The sequence below is a fragment of the Anabrus simplex genome, chromosome 13 (assembly GCF_040414725.1).
Source record: "Anabrus simplex isolate iqAnaSimp1 chromosome 13, ASM4041472v1, whole genome shotgun sequence".
Classification (NCBI taxonomy): domain Eukaryota; kingdom Metazoa; phylum Arthropoda; class Insecta; order Orthoptera; family Tettigoniidae; genus Anabrus; species Anabrus simplex.
In genome coordinates, this window is record NC_090277.1 from 63563106 (window position 1) to 63580796 (window position 17691).

Here is a 17691-nt window from a genome sequence, read left to right on the forward strand (position 1 = left end):
GTGAGCTCGAAAATTGGCAATACCCTCTTTTCACAGTCTTCGGGAAGGTAATTCACACCTGTTAACAAACTAATTATACAAGGTCTCTTGGTAATTACATTCCTTAGTGGAAAATTATATTTACATAACCTTTGATTGTCTTCTATTAATTTGCACTGTTGCACTTGTTCTTTACCTAATTGTGCGTAGGTTTGCTTCTCTTTGTCTAGGATTACATATTCCTTTTCTTCCTGTAGGTATACAAAGTAGTTCGGGTTGTTCTTTATTTTTGTAGGGAAAGGAACACATTTATACAGGGAATACTTAACTCCGTTTGTCAATGGAAACTTTAAAATATATACCAAGGAGTCTTTTGTTAGGTAAACGCTCACTCCTGAAATTTGATACGTGAGGTACCCATAACTCTCTCTTATCTCTATTGGCAGGTCATAACCCTTGGAAAATTCCCCTTGTACCTTTTTATAAGCTTTCAAGATATCATCAGGACTGAGAATTCGTACCTGTACTAGTCCTAACCGAGCATTTATAATACTATCTAAAATTATCTGATAGTGCTCATGCAGCTGAAGCAACACACCTTGTAATTCCATCAGGAGTTTATTTAACATTATCTGTAATTTCGAATGTCGGAAAGCCTCTGAAATTTGTAAGGTTTCATTCTGCACGTATGTCTTTAGCTCCTCAAAATTTCCACTGAATTTTATCTCGTTCACGGCAATATCATATCGAGTGTTAATAACATTAACGCGTCAAATAGTGTCTTGATTACGGTACTACTACGTGGATTAATTCAAGTTCATTAATCCTCTTTTATTCCGTCTGCCTTTCATGTCCGGCATTTTAGCCCTTAGAAAAATTCCCTTGTATCCTTTATCCCAAAATGAGGAAAGCAACGGAAGCTATCTCATTCTTCTTTATCTAGCGCTCCTCTTCAATGGCATTTAGGCCATCTACGGTAGTTAGTGGTGGACTTTTTGAGGATCCAATCAGCCTTCGGGCTGAATACTCAATATATCTACACGAACCCATCTATTACATGTGAATTCCTTCTTTGATATAGTGCACAAAATTGTGTCCCTTTTAGGTCCTCTTGGGCTACGATATACAATTCAGATAACCGATTTAATTGTACTAGTCATTGCCGCGTACAGTTCTGCTTCTCTCTTATCTTCGAAGTCCACACCTGTTGGCTAGCTGTATGAGTTATCTCTAAGTCTAATGGTGCTGCCTTATCAACATCAAGGTCGCTGTCTCTGACCGCTTACTGGACATCATGCATGCTTGGCCGTGCTGGCCCGCAAGTCAACACTTCATCTCTTTTATCTACCGGCAAGCTGACTTCGTAGTGTCTTACGCTTAGCTTGTCTTACATTTGAGTTAGATTATCATAACACTGAGGTGTTAACAGAGCAAGTTGTCATTATTCATTCCTAAGTGACCTTCGAGTTTCTATTCTGGGATTATTGCCTATACTGACCGCACGGTGGGTTGCAGTGCCGTGGGTCTCGGGTTCGGTTCTATCCTATGAATATGGTATTAAACTCATTTTTTCCTTATTAGTCTCACGGTAACCTTCGGTAACATGAGTCCCGAGTTCGTAAGAGCCTTTTCCTATGCAATCTTGAATGCTGAATATGGTTCTCCGTACCTGGCTTATCCATAAGCACTCAGGTAACTACCCGCCATAAGGGGTTTTCCCAAGGGGTGACTCCCGGCAAAGGGTGGCTCACCTTCTGCCTTCAACATCCTCTGACAAGAGACATAGCGTTTCCGGCCTAAAGTAACGGCTATGTAGTTTGTAGGACAGAATTTTACCTTGAGGGTAATGTCTTGTGGGACATATATTTCCCAGTTGTAAGTCTGCTCAGGTTTTTTCTGTAGTACGCCTGGAATATTGGCCTTTCTTCCGAATATCAATTCAAATGGTGTATATCCAGTGCTAGTATGTTTGGTAGTATTATACACAAACATAGCCATTGGGAGATACTTATCCCAGTCATTCTGAGAGCTACACACATAATGTCTCAGAAATGCACCTAGCACTCTATGTGACCTTTCTAGGCTTCCGTTTGATTGGGGGCGGAAAGCGGCTGTGTGTACCTTCTTAATTCGTAAAGTTCGACACAGTTTCTTAAAAATGTCCGCCATGAAATTCGCACCTTTATCGGTTAAGATCGTTCCTGGTATTCCAAAGACACTGATTACGCTATTTATCAGTGTTCTGGCTACTGTTTCTGTGCGGTCTGGCATTGCACTCACGACCATGTGTTTCGATAACTGGTCCTGACAGGTGAGTATATATCTATTTCCGGCCTCTGTCAAGTCCAGAGGGCCTACGATATCCAATGAGACCTTATCAAACGCCGTGGCTGGTGTGTCTGTGATCACCATTGGGGCCTTCACTTCTGGCCCGGTAATCTTATTCTTTTGGCAAGAAGGACATGAACGAATATAGTTTTCTATGTCCTTGTGCATCCCATCCCACTGGATGTGGTATTTCACCCTAGCATACGTCCTGGCAATGCCTTGGTGACCTCCGACCAGCGAAGCATGCGCTTCTTCGATTATGTCCCGTTTTTCCTGCTCTTTTAGCTCGGACTTCGAATTGCTTGTAGCAGCCGTTCCTACTTCATTCTCAGGCTCTGTCACCTCTACCGAAGCGTCCTCGGATTCAGAGCTGAGTCTGTCCGTCTGCTCACTTTCCCCGTTCGACCTTGTGTTAGGGGTCGACGTCCTTTCGTTACATCGTTCCCCATTGCGTGCCGTGTTCGGCTCTTGGCCTTCAGAGCTAACTATTCTCACTTCCTGTTCAGAGGTAGGAGGAATTCTGCTCAGAGCATCTGCGTTGCAATTACGCTTGCCCTCTTTATATACGATATCAAAATCGTATTCAGCTAACTTACGCCTAAATTTCAGCAGCCTAGAAGATGGGTCTCGTACACTAAAGACCCACTTTAACGGTTTATGGTCGGTCACCACTGTGAAATGACGTCCAAATAAGTAAGGACGGAAATATTTCACACCGAATACAATGGCCAATGCTTCCCTTTCCGTGATGCTATAGTTCCTTTCTGCCTCATTTAATGTCCTACTGGCATAAGCCACCGGCAAATCCTTGCCTAGTAGACCCTGAGACAGTATCGCACCTAACGCTTCCCCTCTTGCGTCCGCGGTTAGAATGAATGGCTTTTCAATGTCAGGATACTGTAAGACTGGTTTTTCAATGAGTTTCTGCTTCAGCACTTGGAACGCATGTTCCTGCTGTTCTGTCCGCACGTATGGTACGACCGAGCTCGATAGCTGCAGTCGCTTAAGTGCGGCCAGTATCCAGCATTCGGGAGATAGTAGGTTCGAACCCCACTGTCGGCAGCCCTGAAAATGGTTTTCCGTGGTTTCCCATTTTCACACCAGGCAAATGCTGGGGCTGTACCTTAATTAAGGCCATGGCCGCTTCCTTCCCATTCCCAGGCCTTTCCTGTCCCATCGTCGCCATAAGACCTATCTGTGTCGGTGCGACGTAAAGCAAGTAGCAATAAAAACGTATGGTACGTCCTTCTTTAGGAGCTCGTACAGGGGCTTCGCTATCTTACTGTAATTATGTATGAACCTACGGTAATAACCTGACAACCCTAAAATCCTTTCAATTGTTTTGTGGTAGTGGGGTGTGGAAAATCCCTCACTGCTTGGGTTTTCCTTTCATCGGGTTGGACTCCGTCCTTCGTAATGACGTGACCTAAGAAGGCGACTTCGGTTCGTAAGAACTCGCACTTGTCTGGTCCTAATTTCAAGTTGGCTTCTCTTGGCCGTTGCAATACATCTCGTAGCTTCTGGTTATGGTCCTCTATCGAGCTACCATGAATAAAGACGTCATCTAAATAACAAAGGCATTTTATGCCTTCTAGTCCTGTTAATACGGTTTTCATTAACCGCGTGAACGTTGCGGGGCTGTCTTTCAAACCCATGGACATTCTTAAATACTCATAATGTCTCCCCAGTGCAGAGAATGCGGTCTTTTCTCTGTCTTCTGGCTTCAACATGACCTGATGATAGCCATGCGCCAGATCCATGGTGGAGAAGTATCGGGCCTTACCTAGGGCATCTAGTATTTCCGTAATTAACGGAAGCGGGTACGCTGTACCGATTGTAACCCGGTTTAGCTCACGAAAATCGACCACTAATCTAAACTTTTGCTTCCCAGAGGCATCCATTTTCTTGGGGATCAGAAGAATGCGCGAGGACCACGGAGAAGTAGAAGGAGCTAGAATTTCGTCATTTAACATTTTGCTAATTTGTCTACCTATCTCCTCCTTTTGTGCTTCGGGCAATCTATATTGCCGTAGGTGTATGGGAGGTTGATCCGCGGGTGTCGGAATGGCATGTTGCAGCACATCCGTGTGCGTCAACTTATCACCTTACAAGTAAAATACATCTTGGTAGGCGGTACAGATCGCACATATCTCTTCGCGATCTTTAGGCTCTAAATGATCCAAACGCAACTGCTCTCGCAGTCTTTGAGCCCTGGACTTAGTGACGGGAGAGGTGGTCTCCGCTTGTTCACCACTGACATTATTATTATTGTCATTCTCTGAGTGCTCTTGCGTTCCGCTGCTTGTTCTAGATAAGGCGGCTCGCTGAACCTTATTTACTACAGTGGGTGATTCAGCTGTCTCAGTCCTTACAGCATGAAGTTCTACCACTGGACTTAGTAATCTCCAAGTCTTATCAGTAGCGTTCAACTTACTGACAATAGCCGTGTAATCTTCCGACTTGGTCAAGCACACTGCTAAGTAAACGCCCGGTCTTACTTCTTGCTTTTCAATAAGGCCTTCGGTATTATTCTTATCTACTTCGATAGCCACTATCTTGTCGGTTCGGGGTTCCAAAGTGACCCATACGGCTTCTCGTGCACCAAAGGGCGATTTCTTTCCTGCTATTAGTGCATACTCATCTTGGTAATTTAATATACTCTTATGCAGGACATCCTTTCCAATGATCCCATCTTGTTTCAGATTGAAATCATTGCCTACTAGGTGGAACTGTAGGATTTTTCCTCCTATCGGGATTCGAACTTCCCTTTTCGTGAATACCACTTCTCCGCTAATGCCTCTCAGTTGGAGGGTTTCCTTTCGATTCACGAAAACGTCCTTAGGTGCATACTTTTCCTTGAGGAGAGATACGTCACTACGCGTGTCTATTAAAAATCTAACAGGGTCTCTCCGACCAGCTAAATCTATCAAGATTGAACCTTTTGTCTTGGATAAATCTGTTGCGGTGGGACTTGATACCTTCGGGGTTTTCACGGCTGTCCCTTGCTCGTGACCCCTTGTTAGTTTAACGTGTCCCGGGTATTGAACCAACAGTTCTCGCTTACATACCTTACACCGTACTCGGCTTGTCTTGGCTGTTTTGTGTCACACTAGTCTGGACTGCTCTCTGGCCCTCTCGGCTTTGCTTTGTGTTACATTGCCACCGTATATGGCCTTGCCTCCCACAGGCATAGCACCGCTTATATGTACGTCCACGGTTCTTATTTCGTCGTGGACACTCGGGCCTCTTATGACCCACTTCATTGCACTCGTAACATCGTATCATGGGCTCAGTTCGCCTCTTACGATTTCCTGCTCCCTGCGCATGCTGGGATTGTACCTTGGATGGTACTGTCGTAGACCTGACTAATTTTACTTCCCCGGTAGTAGATTCCTCTTGGTCTCTTAATATCTTTCTACATTCTCGCTCCTTATGGCCTGGTTTTTGCAATATGTGCACTTAGGCGCCGGTTTGTCAGACTTGGCTCTTGGCTGGTCGCACTCTTTTCCGATATGGCCTTCTTGCTTACAATTGAAGCAAGCCACCAGTACATTTCGGGATTTACCTTGCTTATTTCCCGTTGTCTGACGTCGCCATGAATTACCTTTAGAGCTGCCCTTGGTAGGCACTACCTGCCATGCCAATTTTCTTTACGAGGGGTTCTAGCTGGCTGTGGCTTGTATAGGGCTTCACGCTCTTCCTGAGAGAGCAGTAATGCCTCTTCCTGCCTGGCTGTATTTACAGCCTCTTCGAATGTTTTCGGATCTCGGTCTTGCACCTTGTGCTGAATTCTCCTATTTCGGAGCCCTTGAGTAAACCCGGCAATGGCTATTTTAACTATCAGCCGGCGCTGATATTCACGGCCTTCCACTGGTTCTTCCTCTAAGATCGCGTTCCTGAACATAACCACGATTTCTTCAACCTCGTGCGCCCATTCTGCCACGGTATCTCTAGTCCCCTGCTTGGACTTGAATAACTTACATAGATACAGTTCGAATGTGCCTTGTTTGCCATAATATTCCCATAAGGCATTCTTCGCATTCCTCCAGTTTATAATATCCCCTGTGATAATAACTTCTCGCGAGCTGGACCCGTTATCTTTGTTAGGATATATTTAAAGAACAGTGCCTTCTCATTGGGCCGTACCATGCAGTGTGTGGCTTCTACATTCGCAATGAATTCGCGGAGGCGTTCCGGCTTACTGCCATCAAATTCATGACCGATTAATTTATGGCCTTCTGATGCCGATATAAATAATCGTTCTTCTGCATGCACACTACCCGTATCAGATCCTGCGTCGCTAACATTATCTACTAGATTACCCATTACACTTGACTCTGCCATTATAGAAAGAGAAAATTACAAGCACTCACCCTTAAGGTTGATTGGTCCTGAAGATGGGCTGGATCCTCGGTCTCCGGTTGCTGTCTGCTACCGCGCGCTGGGCTGGCTCAGTAGGCTGCTGTCGTGCTGCTGGAACCTCTCAATGGAACGGGAACTCTGCTGGGCCGTTACTTCTGTCTTGAGCTAAGCCTCTTCTGCGGGACTTTAAAATAAATCGTCTCCTTCTCTGCTGAAGTTGTCTGCTTTCCACACCACAGCTGCACACCAAAATTTTTTTGTCTTCTGCCGTGACAGACAGGATTTGAGCTTAGGTGAGCTCGTAGGATATGTCAGATTGGTTGGAAGGTTGGTTGGATCGTTCCCGAGCGGTAGGAACATATAGGCTGGGAAGTTTCAACTAAGGTGCAGAGAAAGAGGAAGTCGATGAAGTGGATTCCCACGAAGATAATGTATTCTGATACGTAGAGTTAAATACAGTATGTACATTATGTACAAGACTTAATGTTGACAAGTCTTGAGCGAGAAGTTGTCTATTAGTCGTCCTTTCGAAGTTAAGTATGAGGATACTTATTATTGTTATTACTGGTTGCGTAATCGTCCTGCTGACCGGCAGAGATTCTACTAGCAACTCGTCCGCGAGTTGAATGATAGAAGCCCTGAATCATGAATTCTCTGTCCTTTTATAGCCTCCGGAGCCACACCCCATGTTCTGGAAGCTTGTGGAATCTGGCGTACGTGACTGCCGAACTTTCCGTAATTCTAACCAATCAGAGGCCTGTATCCAAGAGACGTTTCTAGTACCTTCTTACTGCGTCTATAGAGTTGAACCATGCTCTGGTCAACATGACTCACGTCCTGTATGACAAACTTCTCTGTTACTCAAGATTTCTCAACGTGCACGAAATACGACTTCTACTTTTAACTATTCAATTCCATGAATATAATTAATTTACAACCTTTAATTATTATCAAGTATGGCTATAGGTATGCCTATACCAGACTTCTAGCCTCTATTACAGACTGATCATAATATATCAGGTACAGCTATTCATCCTACGTTCCCTGGGTTCGATCCTCGGGGGAAATAGCAATCCTGGGTTCAAGTCCCTGGGAGGACACGACATCCCCATATGAGAGTGATGTTGTGACATGTATTGCTGGATTTGTGGCGAGCATTTGAACAGTTGTCCCCATATGACAGTGATGTTGTGACATATATTGCTGGATTTGTGGCGAGCATTTGAACAGTTGTCCCCATATGAGAGTGATGTTGTGACATATATTGCTGGATTTGTGGCGAGGAAATTAGAATACCTTATCAAATGTGCGGTATGCTTGAGTGCTTTGAGAAGTGCCAGAGGGAACTACACAGACTATGCTTTAATCAAGGAGGAGATGGACTCTGGAGGTGAGGAGTTAATCATGCCCTCCAAATATGTGATAGTGTTGTGTAAGTTGACTGAATGTGCTCTCAGAAATATCAGTGTACTAAGGAGCAAAGAAGTTCATCAGAAGGTCCTCTGTAGGATGTTGAGGTCAGTGAATGAAACCTTGTTTAACGGTTTAAAGGACCATTTACTTGATCAAGAATTTGCACAGAGCCATGAAACTGACTTGTTTCAGTTAACTGTGAAGTGTTGTGTCATTTCCAGAATGTGACATGAATGCGCTAAAGAAGAGGAGAAAAGAGACAGAAAGAAAGTAAGAAGAAAGTAAGAAGTGTATTGAACAAGTACACACTGTTCAATCATCAGTTATTTACGACAGTATTGTGAATACATGCAATTCTCAGTTTTAAAAACATCCCTGATCTTCAGCCTGGAGAAGAATGGTGAATAACGTACATGTAAATATTTGTTTCCTGCGTTCTATCATACGTTTGTGTATTGAATGGCTGCAGCTGTTTTGGTGACTTGTAGCCTACATGGCTCCCTGTCTTTCACCATATTGTAATTATGTTACTGTACATTTTAAGGATAGTTTTGTGAATTTTACATCTCATTAGGATTAACTTAGTTATAGTTTTATATAGCCCGAGCATTTAGAACAGTTGAACAACTTTTGGTGTGTGTGTGTGTGTGTGCTTATTCATGACTGATAGTGGATGATAACCTAGATGTTAGGCTCTGCAAAACAATAATCATTATCATGCATAACTGTACATCTATAAACTAAATGTGAAGGCCTGTGAATAAGTTACATAACACATCAGAATATCACACACATATAATGATACTTAAGAGTTTTCATACAAACAGTAATGGAAATATTCATAGGGAATTGCATAGTTTAAATCAATAAATCATAGAGAGCACGCTGATATCGGGATTTAAAACCACTCCGCAATGCTGAAGGAACTTTACCAAATGAATGGAGAGTTGCTATAGTAACCCCTGTATATAAAGGAAAGGGTGAGAGACATACAGCTGAAAATTACAGGCCAGTCAGTTTGATATGCATTGTGTGTAAGCTTTGGGAAAACATTGTTTCTGATTATATTAGACATGTTTGCGAAATTAATAACGGGTTTGATAGAAGGCAGTTGGGTTTAGGAAAGGTTATTCCACTGAAGACCAACTTGTAGGATTCCAGAAAGATACAGCAGATATAATGAATTCAGGAGGTCAATTGGACTGTATCACGATTAACCTATCTAAGGCATTTGATAGGGTAGATCATGGGAGACTACTGGCAAAAATGAGTGCAATTGGACTAGACAAAAGAGTGATTGAATGGGTGGCTCTGTTTCTAGAAAATAGAACTACTCGGAGAATTAGAGTAGGTGAAGCTTTATCTGTCCCTGTAATAATTAAGTGGGGAATTCCTCAAGGCAGTAGTATTCGACCTCTATGTTTTCTTATATACGTCAATGATATGTGTAATGAAGTGGAATCAGAGATAAGGCTTTTCGCAGATGATGTTATTCTGTACAGAGTAATAAATAAGTTACAAGATTGTGAGCAACTGCAAAATGACCTCGATAATGTTGCGAGATGGACAGTCGGCAATGGGATGATGATAAACGGGGATAAAAGTCAGGTTGTGAGTTTCACAAATAGGAACAGTCCTATCAGTTTTAATTAATGCGTTGATGGGGTGAAAGTTCCCTTTGGGGATCATTGTAAATACCTAAGTATTAATATAAGGAAAAATCTCCATGGGGTCAATCACATAAATATGATTGTAAATAAAGGGTACAGATCTTTGCATATGGTTATGAGGGTATTTAAGGGTTGTAGTAAGTATGTAGAGGAGAGAGCATATTTGTCTCTGGTGAGTCCCCAACTAGAGTATGGTTCCGTGTATGGGACCCTCACCAGAATTGATTCAGGAACTGGAAAAAAATCCAAAGAAAAGCAGCTCGATTTGTTCTGGGCGATTTCCGACAAAAGAGTAGCGTTACAAAAATGTTGCAAAGTTTGGGCTGGGAAGACTTGGGAGAAAGGAGACGAGCTGCTTGGCTAAGTGGTATGTTCCGAGCTCTCAGTGGAGAGATGGCGTGGGAGGACATCAGTAGACGAATAATTTTGGGTGGTGCCTTTAAAAGTAGGAAAGATCACAATATGAAGATAAAGCTGGAATATAAGAGGACAAATTGGGGCAAATATTCGTTTACAGGAATAACTTACCAAGGGAGATGTTTAATTAATTTCCAATTTCTTTGCAATCATTTAAGAAAAGGCTAGGGAATCTGCCACCTGGGCGACTGCCCAAAATGCAGATCAGTAGTGATTGAAAGTATTGATATGCTCTTCTTATGGAAGACCACCTTGTTTTGCCTACATCAGCTGATCGCTCAGAGTTTGATGATGGTGCCACGCTTGGCCGTTAGAAACATAAGGAGCGCCCTCTCTATCTATTTTTATGCTCGAAGACTTGTATTCTCTCTAACATCTCCGATCTTAACTAGAGTTTTCTTCTTATTTCGGTTCCGTGTTAACATTAAGTATGTCTTCATCTGTCTCTCTAAATTTACTTCACTATGAATCCTCTCTTACCTTCTTCGTTCGTGTGTTTATCGTGTTGCTGTATTTCCTGCATCCCGCTTAACCCTCCAATATTATTTTTATAATTCCTTCTTTCTTTCTTTCTTTCTTCGAATTAAGGACGTCATGTGTTCTAGGGCTTGTACAAGGATACATTGTCTTATTTCCGAAAACGTATTTCTGATGTTCCTGTAATTTTTTCTTTAGATATATGCCATATTCCTTCACTGTTTGTGACAGTTCTAAAGTTGTTTGTAGTCTCACCAGTCTTATGCTTTCTTGAACATCTCCTTAACCTCTGCGATATTTTTCTCTGTTCAATGCTGACATCCTGGAGGAGGTGCGGTGTTCTTTGTGATATCCAAGATCATTTTTCTCCGTGATTCCTTGCTCTTTTAAAACATGCATTGTTCCACACGTACTGTGTGGACTCTTCCTCGTAGACTCTGTCCCAACTTATCCATATTTTCTGGCCCTGTCCTCATTACATGGTTCAGACGACGAAGCCAAACCTGGTCTGAAGTCCTCCTTTCAGTGTTACGTTATTTTAGGACGGAGTTACTTGAGCTTTGTTCGGTCCATGGAATTCTCAACATGGTGTTCAGCAAAACATTTCTGTTGGAACCGCTCTTTCCATCTCCTATCTTAATGTCCACGACTCACATCCTTCTTAGCCGGCCCCGTGGTATAGGGGGTGCGTGCCTGCCCCTTACCCGGAGGCCCCGGGTTCGATTCCCGGCCAGGTCGGGGATTTTTACCTGACCTGAGGGCTGGTACGAGGTCCACTCAGCCTACGTGATTAGAATTGAGGAGCTATCTGACGGTGAGATAGCGGACCCGGTCCAGAAAGCCAAGAATAACGGCCGATGGGTTTTGTCGTGTTGACCGCACGACACCTCGTAATCTGCAGGCCTTCGGGCTGAGTAGCGGTCGCTTGGTAGGGCAAGGCCCTTCATGGGCTGTAGTTTCACATTATTCTTCTTTAAGTGCCATGTCTGGTCTCCACACTGGAGAAAGCCAACTCGGTGTCATCCATACCTTGGTACGGGAAATATTGGACGGTTTGCCAGTCTTATTTTCACATCCTTTTGATAATTCCACAGTCTTGTTAACATTTTCTATTCCATCTTCGTTTCATCTGTTCTTCTGATGACCCAAAAATTTGTTTTTCTCAATCTTCATCAAATTCCATGTTTATTTTTTCTTCCTGTCTTCAGAATTACGATCAGCTCCAAAGGCAAATTTTAGCTGGAACTTGAGGGCCTTGAAATCAAATACCTCGATGCTGCAGACTATGTCGGAGTGTGGTTGCGGTCTCACCTAAATTAAATTTTAAGTGCTTGTTTGTGGCGTAGCTGTAGGACCCATAGTAGGTATAGCGTTTGTGATGTAGCTGCAGCTACGCCGACACAGTGTGTACCCTCTCGTTCCTTCATATTGGTCAGTTCGTCCCTCCACGTCTCCTCGTCTCGCGGATTCCGTACTTGCATCACTGTGGCTGCATTCCGTCCAACACGAGTGCCATTGTCTCGGATGGAAAATCTGCAGTCTCGATATATAGTGGCTACGGTGATTGGAACCCCAGCCGGCACCAAAGTGAGCGGAATACGACCTTGCCGTCCAAGTGATGCAAGTGAGCTTCTGAAAAAACAAGCATTGTTGCCAAATCAGCCTACTGTTCCATAGCGTTACTGTGTTTAATTATATCTTGGGGCATTTTGACAGGAAATACGCGGAAAGTAGCAACAACGTGATTCAAGAAGACCAGCGGGCTGTACACACTGAGATATCTCATGTGGCGGACTCTCGTCTCCGTGGTACTATACACGCCTACATTTGTTGATAGTTGTGGTGGCGTCTGATCTTCCAGCTGACGAAATGCTTGCTTGGTGTTTGTTTGGTGAAAAATCAAAGGATAAAACGAAGAATGTGCTCAAAAATGGACAAAGAGTAAATTACTATTTTCAGAATCTAAACCAAACAGAAAATCACAAATTCAGTGTCAGTAATTTACAGCTTTTACTTTTCACTTTACACTGGCACTAATGACCTTCTTAAATGACTTGATACCGAAGGGATCTATCAAAGCCTGTTGCAGGTAATTTATTGCAATTCGTTATGGTCCTGTTTACGAAGGAAATTTCGCCCGCGTCCGTATGCTGGATTCTGGCCATAATTTTATGCTTATGATCATATCTCGAAAGTATGAAGGAAGTTCCAACCTATTTATAATACTACTTCAGGCAGGCCTTATTCAAGACTTTCCCAATTAATGGTATTCCTCCTATTCCCGGTTACTAAACGAATCGTTGTTCTTTGAACTATTCCTAGGGAATTTATTAAACCCACCCTGTGTGGATCCCAGCACGCAGATCCATATTCGAGAATCGGTCTTACCAAGCATTTATAAGGTTTATTTTTGACACCGGAACTAGCTTTCTTGAGATTGCGCATAATAAAATGTAACGGTCTCCAGGATTTCTTAACTACATTTTCCACTTGCTCTGACTAGTTTAAGTCTTTTCTAATAGTAACACCTAGGTACTTAAAAAAATGCTATTTGTTCGACCTAGAAAGATCTTTTTCCCCTGCTAGCACCATATATGAGGAACCTGCGTGTATTTTGTAAAAGGCGGAGCTGTAAAGTGTTGAATGTGAGGAAAGGAACTCTAAGGACGACACAAACACCCATTCCTCAGGCCAGCGATATTACCGTAATCGTTTACAATTTTAAACCCCTGACCCGGCCCGGAATCGAACCCGGGGCCGCCGAGTGACAGGCGGTCGCGTTGCCCCCTACACCGCGGGGCCGTACAACACATAAGTACTTAAAACTATCAACTTTAACAACACTTTCCCCTCCAATTTCGTAATCGCATTTTCGTGTCATTTTCATTTTACTGAAACGCAATTTCTTGCTTTTTCCGCTGTGGATTTTCATTCGATTTTCACGCGCCCATTTTTCAATCGTATCTAAATCCTGCTGAAGCAATAGTTCGTCCTCCTTCGTCTTTATTTCCCGGTATATGACGCAATCATAGGAGATTTTATCGAATCAGGCATGTCATTCAAGAATGCAAGGAATTGGCCCAGTAACTCTACGCTGAGCCACACCAGACGTAACACGTATTGGTGCAGAGAGCGTTTCTCCCACGAACACCCACTGCGTTCTCCCTTTGAGGAGTTCTCGTATCCATTTCACAACTCTGATGTCAATGTCCGTACGCGCTAACTTGTTAAGAAGGACTTAATGTGGCACAAGATCGAATGTCTTAGCAAAATCAATTACTATTTCATCAATTCTTGACCCACTGTCGAGCTTATCCGATTTATCTTGACATACGGGGCAGAGCTGACTTTCGCAAGAGAAGCGTTCCCTAAAACCATGCTGCCCCTTCAGTAGATAAAGTCAGGGATTCGGCGGCCTCCTCCTCCTCCGGCTCCCAGGGGCCTCTTCCTCCTCCTCGTCCTGGGGGCCTTCCCAGGGGCCCCTTCTTCCTCCTCCTCCTCCTCCTCCTGGGGACCTTCCCAGGGGCCTCTTCACTCCTACTCCCAGAGGCCCTCCGTAAACAAAGCCACGTACTTTTTGACAGCTGTCATCGACAACAATGCATCGCTAACCTCACTGCTGCCATCTTGACGGGCCTAAACCTCAGCGGCGCCAACTAAACCTTACTAGCGCGAGATTTGAATTGGTAAAGAAAGCCACGAGCTTTTTATTGACAGCTGTCGTCGACAACAACGCATCGCTAACCTCTATGCTGCCATCTTGACGGGCCTAAACCTCAGTGGTGCCAACTAAACCTTACTAGCGCGAGATTTGAATTGGTAAACAAAGCCACGAGCTTTTTTGACAGCTGTCGTCGACAACAACGCATCGCTAACCTCACTGCTGCCATCTTGACGGTCCTAAACCTCAGTGCTGCAAACTAAACATCACTAGCGCGAGATTTGAATTGGTAAAGAAAGCCACGTGCGTTTTTGACAGCCACGTACTTTTTGACAGCTGTCATCGACAACAACGCATCGCTAACCTCAGTGCTGCAATTTTGACCAGCCTAAACCTCAGTGCTACCACCTAAACCTCACTAGCGCGAGATTTGAATTGGTAAACAACGCCACGTGCATTTTTGAGAGCCACGTGCTTTTTGACAGCTGTCATCGACAACAACGCATCGTTAACCTCAGTGCAGCTATCTTGACGGGCCTAAACCTCAGTGGTACCAACTAAACCTCACTAGTGCGAGATTTGAATTGGTAAACAAAGCCACATGCTTTTTTGACAGCTGTCATCCGCCATCTTGCATCAAAAACCTCAGTGCTGCACTCTTTAGCTACTTACCTTTGAAATGTGGTGGCGGACATTTCCACGTGCTCTTGTTTGGAAAAAATCTACATGCTTTTTGACAGCAGCCATCCGCCATCTTGCATCGCAAACCTCAGTGCTGCACTCGTTAGCTACTTACCTTTGAAATGTGTCGGCGGATAATTTAAAAAATTCTACAGCAGCCATCCTTAATCAACAGAGCACCGTGCTGCCATCTTCAGGTACACACCTTTGACATGTGGTGGCGTTAATTTCCACGTGCTTAACAAACCCACGTGCTTTTTTGACAGCTGTCATCCGCCATCTTTAATCAACAGAGCATTATGCTGCCCTCTTTAGCTACTTACCATTGAAATGTGGTGGCGGCAAATTCCACGTGCTCTTGTTTGGAAACAAACCCACGTGCTTTTTTGTCAGCAGCCATCTTTAATCAACAGAGCACCGTGCTGCCATCTTTAGCTACTTACTTTTGAAATGTGGTGGCGGCAATTTCAACGTGACAGCTCACATCTCCCATCCTGCATCGTGAACCTCAGTGCTGCACTCGTTAGCTACTTACCCTTGAAATGTGGTAGCAGATAATTTAAAAAATTCCACAGCAGCCATCTTTAATCAACAGAGCACCGTGCTGCCATCTTTAGGTACATTCCTTTGAATTGTGGTGGCGGTAATTTCCACGTGCTTAACAAACCCACGTGCTTTTTTGACAGCTGCCATCCGCCATCTTTTATCAACAGAGCATTATGCTGATCTCTTTAGCTACTTACCTTTGAAATGCGGTGGCGGCAAATTTCACGTGCTCTTGTTTGGAAACAAACCCACGTGCTTTTTCGACAGCAGCCATCTTTAATCAACAGAGCACCGTGCTGCCATTTTTAGCTACTTACCTTTGAAATGTGGTGGCGGCAATTTCCACGTAACAACTCTCATCTGCCATCTTGCATCGCAAACCTCAGTGCTGCCCTCCTTAGCTACTACCTTTGAAATGTGGTAGCGGATAATTTGATAAATTCCGTCAGCTGTCATCCGCCATCCTGCATTGCTTACCTCAGTGCTGCTATCTTTACGGTACTAAACCTTATCGTGGTAGTGGTGGAAAATTTAAAAATCCACATGCTTTTTGACATCTGTCATCCGCCAACTTGAATCCCTTACCTTAGTGCTGCTATCTTTACGGTACTAAACCTTATCGTAGTGGTGGTGGGAAATTTAAAATTCACGTGCTTTTTGACAGCTGAGAGCACCCATATTTAATCAACAGAGCATCGTGCTGCCATCTTTATATTACTAAACCTCATTCTTTGACATGTGGTGGTGGGTAATTTAAAATCTACATGCATTTTGACAGCTGTCATCCGCCATCTTTTATCAACAGAGCACCGTGCTGCTATCTTTACCTACTACTTTTGAAATGGGTGGCAGGTAATTAAAAAAAGTTAAATTTGCTATCGTCATTATACATTGGTGCATTCGCGAACCTAACCTCTCATCGAATATCTTGAAGGAGACTATCCTTAGTTTACGACAAGATGGCCTTCCCGACGCTAATTAGCGCTTAGAGGCTACTACACAAGATGGCGGTGGCTGTTATGGCTACCTCCTCCACCTCCACCTCATCTACTTCTCATCCTCTATCAGGGCATAGCATTATCGAACATGCATCGTCAAGGCGTGAGTGTGCGGCGATAACATCATTGTGCATGTTTAGACTTGCGGATTACAAAAGAAACATAACAAGACTAAAATCGAACACTGTACTCAATGTTGTTAAATTCAACATGTGATTAGAACATATATAGATATGTTGAGAACACTAAATAAGTATTCAAGACTAGAATCGAACACCGTACTCGATACAACATGTGTTTAGAACATGTCAGGAGATACCTTTATTCTAAGAAGATCAGTTTGAAACATGACAAGACAAGAATCGAGCACTGTACTGGTTGTTGTTAACTTCAACATGTGATTAGAACATTGATTGGTGTGTTCAGATCACTAAATAAGTGATCAAGACTAGAAACGAACACTGTACAACATGTGTTTAGAACATGTCATGGGATACCTTTGTTCTAAGAAGATCAGATTGAAACATAACAAGACTAGAATCGAACACTGCACTCGATGTCGTTTACCTTAACATGTGATCAGAACACTACATAAGTGATTAAGACTAGAATGGATCACTCTACTCGATACAACATGTGTTGTGAACATGTTAGGGGATACGTTTGCTCTAAGAAGATCAAATTGAAACATAGCAAGACTAGAATCCAACACTGTACTCGATGTTGTTAACTTCAACATGTGATTAGAACATTGTTTGATGTTTTCAGAGCAAAAGTACAATTTCAATGATTTGCCTAGTGTAAAAATCAAAAACACACTGTGCACATATCTCGCAGCTAATTCGCTTAGTAAACGATATAGCAAAAGTACAACTTCAATAATTTGCCTAGTGTAAAAATCAAAAAGGTACGGTGTACATATCGCGTAGCTAACTCGCTCAGTAAATGATATAACTTCAATGATTTGCCTAGTACGAAAATCAAAAACACACTGTGCATATACTGCGTAGCTAACTCGCACAGTAAACCATAAAGCAACACTTCAAATGATTTGCCTAGTACGAAAATCAAAAACACACTATGCACTTATCGCGTAGTTAACTAGCTCAGTAAACGATATAACTTCAATGATTTGCCTAGTACGAAAATAAAAAACACA

General features: G+C 43.2%; 1 protein-coding gene across 1 annotated transcript in view; it reads right to left on the bottom strand.

Moving 5' to 3' along the window:
- LOC136872267 (uncharacterized) overlaps positions 1–7264 on the bottom strand; it is a 476437-nt gene extending 469173 nt beyond the window's left edge. The window contains exon 1 of the mRNA XM_068230005.1: positions 6681–7264. The gene's annotated coding sequence lies outside the window, so the exon portion shown is untranslated. The remainder of the gene's footprint in view (positions 1–6680) is intronic.
- Between the last annotated feature and the right edge of the window lie 10427 nt (positions 7265–17691).